Source organism: Hylobates moloch, unplaced genomic scaffold, assembly GCF_009828535.3.
Source record: "Hylobates moloch isolate HMO894 unplaced genomic scaffold, HMol_V3 SCAFFOLD_7, whole genome shotgun sequence".
Classification (NCBI taxonomy): Eukaryota; Metazoa; Chordata; class Mammalia; order Primates; family Hylobatidae; genus Hylobates; species Hylobates moloch.
Genome location: NW_026652282.1, coordinates 24,157,925 through 24,163,616, shown reverse-complemented (window position 1 = coordinate 24,163,616; position 5,692 = coordinate 24,157,925). Strand labels below are relative to the sequence as shown.

Here is a 5,692-nt window from a genome sequence, read left to right as displayed (position 1 = left end):
ATTGAGACTCCATTCTCATTTAAAAGCAATATTTCTCCTGATATGGTAAAATTACAATAAAATGATGCATCACAAAACTTTACATTTTTAGTTTTTTTGTTTGTTCTTTTAAAAAATTATTTTTTTATTTTTGTAGAGAATTTTTATTATTTTTTAAGTTTTTTTATTATTTGAAAGATTATATGGCAAGGTAGTATCAAATGATTAAACTGACAGCTTTAAAAAAACACCTATCATTGGCCCCTTTTCCATGATCCAGATAAAACTGTTTACTCTTATTTCAGCTTTCAGAGTTTATGTTCACACATGACATTTGTTACAGATAAACTCTATAAATGGTAAGTTTGCATTTATAATAATATTGCACTTATAATACTGGGAATAAAATGTGTAATTTTAGAACACATTTAATAACATGTTTTACAAATAAAAAATCCTTAATCACAAGCTAGGTTAGAGCTTAATATTTCATGTGAAAAATTATCGTTTTTTGATGTCAAAAACATCTAGCAATTTATAAAATAATCTAGTAATTTAGAAAAAGAGGAAAACTGTTCATTTAAGCTGATATTTTTCTTAACAACTTTTTATTTGGTAAGATGATACAGCCTTTATTCCTCATGAATCAAGACTAAAATATCAAAATAAATCAAAATTTCAAGAATAAAATATCTACTGAGCTTACGGTTATCTTTGTCAAGTACAGTATATCTTATAACATCGCTCATATTTAAAATGTCTTATATAAAGAATCCAATTTTCATTCTTTAGGAATCCCTTGAATTAGGTGTTAGTTTTTTTTTAAGAGTAATTGATTTTTTTTAAAAAGTTAACATTAAGTAGTTTGGCTGATGAATCTTTACAGATAGCATGTTATATTTTATTTTAGAAGCCTTTTAGCTTTCTTCTATTTTCCTGGAGCATCAAGGAGTAGTTATTGAGCTAGTTGTTTTTCCACTTTCTCCATAGCTATATTTCAGTCCGACTTGGATGAGGCTTCATTCTTTACCAATTTTTGCTTCCTTCTAAATTGATGCTTTACGGCCAACTTATTTTGTGGGCACTTCCCATGATGAAAACATACATAGTAAATTGTTATTGCAGAGACTTATATTGTGATTAAAATGGTGAAAGATCAATGTATGCATGCTTAAATGTCACCTCTGAAAAAGGTGACATTCTTATTCTAGCATCCCTCTTCATAGGCTAGTCAGAATTATTTACTCCCTCCACTGAGCCCAAGTTTGTTCTTACTATGCGTTTAATGTCTTTCATTTTTTAAAAATTAGTTTTATATATGCATGCCTTTCCTGTAGATACCAAGCTTCTTACAGACTAGGTCTAGATTTTACTAATATTTATATGCCTAACAGATAGGAGAGATCATTAATAAATATGTATTGAGTTAATACAGAAATACTCCCTTGGTCTCCATACATACATATCCATTAATGACACCCTTTGATTGTTATAAATATATATTATTTTAATGCATATATTTTTTCTCCTTTCATGGAGTTTCAGTCAGGAGTTGGGAAGGTACATGTCCTGTGTCTGACAGTGAACATGTTTTCACAAAATATATTAATAAAATAGAATTTTGCAAGGTAAATATTTTTTCTAGATTTATATTCAAAATACATGAAGGCCAGACATGGTGGCTCACGTCTGTAATCTCTGCACTTGGGATCTCAGCACTTTGTGAGGCCAAGGTGGGAGGATCACTTGAGCCCAGGAGTTTGAGATCAGCCTGGGCAAGATGGCAAGACCCTGGCTCTACAAAAATTAAAAACAAAATTAGCTGTATGTGGTGGCATACATCTATGGTCCCAGCTACACAGGAGGCTGAGGCAGGAGGATTGCTTGAGCCCAGGAGGTTGAGACTGCGGTGAGCTGTGATCATGCTACTGCACTCCAGCCTGGGAGACAGTATGAGACCCTGTCTCAAAAAATAAAATAAAATATATGGAACAGGGAAAGAAATGTATTTATAGAGAAAATATAAGTAAATATGACAAATGGCTTCATAAGTAGTCTACTTTTAATTATTGCTAACTTGGATATGTCATTTCAGAGAATAAAATATATGGTATATATCTTTGCAGATGCAAAGCTCATTCATGATACATGTAATTTTTTCTTTTTTGTTTTTTTTGAGACAGGGTCTCACTCTGTTGCCTAGGCTGGAGTGCAGTGGTGAGATCATGGCGCACTGCAGCCTAGACCTCCCGCACCCAAGAGATCCTCCCACCTAAGCCTTCTGAGTGGTTGTGACTACAGATGCACGTTACCATGCCCAGCTAATTTTTTTTTTTTTTTTTGAGACAACTTTTCACCATATTGCCCAGGCTGGTCTCAAACTCCTGCTCCTGAACTCAAGCAATCCACCCACCTCAGCCTCCCAAAGTGCTGTTCTGGGATTACAGGGATGAGCCACCTCACCCAGCCTTCATGATACATGTAATCTACTGAAAGTAGTGTTTGTGTTTTCATGTGTGTGCATATAGTTTTATTTATGAATACAAATCATGGAATTTGCAATTTTCCAGTAACAATGAATTACAGAAATTAATCATGCTGTGTTATGGCAGTTATAGTGTAATTTTGAATTACACACCCTGTTGCTTCATCATGTGCTTGAATAAAGAATATGACTATAGTCATATAGATATGCATTATTTTCTTATCCACTCCCAGAAGATAAGTATAATGTTATCATTTTACACATATATAACATTATATACTGCTTTTCTATAATCTCTTTTACCACACAAACTTCCTTATCCAGTGTTGTTTAAAATGGTGAAGAGTCATTTGAACCTTTGGATTTTTAGGAAAATACAGTGGTCATTTCATTCTCTTGTCCTAACCTCACTACAGGATACAGGGAGTCAAAGCTGTTCTTACGTCCTCTCCGCAATTCCTTTCCCAGACACACCCTAATTTCCTTCTCACCCAGAATAGAAATAAAGACTTTTAGAATGTATTGGGATTGATGTTTAGAGCTCCTGTAGACTGGTGGACTTGTTTTCATTCTTCTCTTTTATTCTTTCTTTTTAGTACTTTTTATTTTTAAATCCTAAAAAAATTTTTTTTAAGAAACATTATGCTTGTATGTAGGGAAATTGATTTGAAATGCCCGGGGAGGCTGGATATAAAACACATCAGGGGGGTTTTGGTGGTGGTGTTAAAGAGAGGTCTTGCTATGTCCCAGGCTGGTCTTGAACTCCCAGGCTCAAGCAATCCTCCGGCCTCCCAAGTAGCTGGGACTACAGGCACACCCACCTAAAACAATTCAGTTTTGTAGCAAATGAAGGAAATGACTAAATGATTTCTAAGTCAGCCTGGAGCAGAGTACCCACCTAAGAGGTGTGCCAAAGGAAAAATCCATATCACAACCAATTTTTCTGTTGTCAAATGATGATTAAATTATAATGTTAATTCAGGGCAACCTGTAATATCACTTTTTGTTTGTTGTTTATAGGAAGAAAGGGAACCGTCATTTAATGATCATCTATTATGAAACATGATCTGTGCATTAGAAGTGTTGTGTGGCACTAATGTGTGGACTAATTTATGAAACATTTCCAGAAAATGAATAGCTCTGGCATGTGGGTGGCCACTGGCTCTTTGTGACATACCTGGCTGCTGCATTACCCCCACCCCACCCCTTTTAGTCCACTTGGCCAGGATCCCCATGATTGGTGGCCAAGTTTGTCCTTTGCCCTTCACTCTAAGAACTAAAGGGTAGGCTTGTGACATATGCCGCTTAAGGCGACTTCGGGGCTCAAGTAGTAATGGACCTGCTTGGTGACACACTTTCCCCTGTGCACACTACTGAACTCTAGAAATTCCTTAATATTTGAGAACTTCCTATAAGAATGAATAACCTGGACACTGAGTAGCTGAATTGAATGTCAAAACATTTTACAAGCATTCAGACTGGGATAAGGGTAAAGCTGAGTGCATTTATTGTCCATTGATTCAGTGTCACTGTATCGAAATAATGATGTTTTTTATTGGAGGCTCCTTTTATTTCCTACTACTCCTAACTTCATATTCAACTCACTGAAAATTTTAACTGGAGTATTTTGAAGTAGATTTATGTTACTTTATATCCTTTCTGTCTTTTTCTTAAAAAATTACATCAACATGGCTGGAACGAACCTCCCTGCTTCTGTGGACATTGCATACAAAAATGTGAGATTTCTTATCACACACAACCCAACCAATACCTACTTTAATAGATTCTTAAAGGAACTTAAGCAGAATGGAGTTACCACCATAGTAAGAGTATGAGAAGCAACTTACAACATTGCTCTTTTGGAGAAGGAAAGCATCCAGGTTCCAGACTGGCCTTTTGATGATGGTACAGCACCATCCAGCCAGATAATTGATAACTGGTTAAAACTTATGAAAAATAAATTTCGTGAAGATCCTGGTTGTTGTATTGCAATTCACTGTGTTGTAGGTTTTGGGCGAGCTCCGGTTCCTAGTTGCCCTAGCTTTAATTGAAGGTGGAATGACATATGAAGTTGTAGTACAGTTTATCAGATAAAAGTGACATGGAGCTTTTAATAGCAAACAACTTTTGTATTTGTAGAAATATTGTCTTAAAATATGCTTGCACCTCAGAAATCCCAGAAATAACTGTTTCCTTCAGTAAAGGGTCAGGGGGCTTCCTAATGCTATGGCCTTGAGAGTGAAACTTGAGATGGAACCTTATTCATTTTATACATTAGCTAATATAGAGGCTTGGTGAATACTAAGTCTAATGAAGCTTATATAAGAACCTTGAAAAGCAGTTTTAGAAGCTCCCAAGCCTGTCAGATTTGGAACCTCTGTATTTGATGTTATTTTGACACTTAATAAAAATTTCTAGCTCTTCAATATTTAAAAGGTGTTCTTCATTTGTATCAATTGTATCTTATCAAGATATAAAACATTTAAAGAAGTGAGGTGCCAAAATGCCCAGAAGAATACTCATATACTTTTAGTCTCATAGAGACCTTAGGTGATACATTCCTTCAGTCATTTAAACTTTGAAGGGAGGACCCATATGGCCATCTGCTCACTTTGTGTGTATATTTTGCACATTCAAATTGATATATAGAAGTGTTTGTACAACCATTGATTTTGCTGCATTTCTACAATGTCTTAGGTGATTAATTTGTTCCTATAAATTTCATTTTTGTTCTGTTATAAAAATTTCCATCCTGAAAAATCACACTTATCTCTGGTTGATAGTTCAATCTACATTGCACAGACTCACCTGTCTTTAAAGTCTCCAGACGAAAAAGAGTTGTGGTTAATTTGAAGTTTGCACTTTGGGGTGCAACTTACAGAGAGGGGCTGAGAAAATAATGGGAGGGTACTACTAAATATTTCTAGTAAAATATTTTCTTTGTCACATATAGCAACTATTTTAGTAAATGTTTTCAATTTAGTAAGTATTTTTAAAAGGTGAAATACTTTGTTATTGTAGCCACAAATCTTATAATATTCTAGGAATCCTGTAATGTTTTATTCTTCTATACCTATTAGAAGTTGTTTACCAAGTATTACTTGTATTGGAACTGAATTAACTTGTATTCATTTATTTAATGTAATAGGGAGAAGAGTAAAAAATTAATATCACACAGAGTTTGTTTCAAATAAATATCAATATTCATAATAATTCTCTTTAAAGTGA

At 34.4% G+C, this 5,692-nt stretch overlaps 1 pseudogene; it reads left to right on the top strand.

Annotated features, from left to right (window-relative positions):
• The first annotated feature begins 4,152 nt into the window (after window positions 1–4,152).
• LOC131383873 (protein tyrosine phosphatase type IVA 1-like) lies at window positions 4,153–4,700 on the top strand (annotated as a pseudogene).
• Window positions 4,701–5,692: the final 992 nt, after the last annotated feature.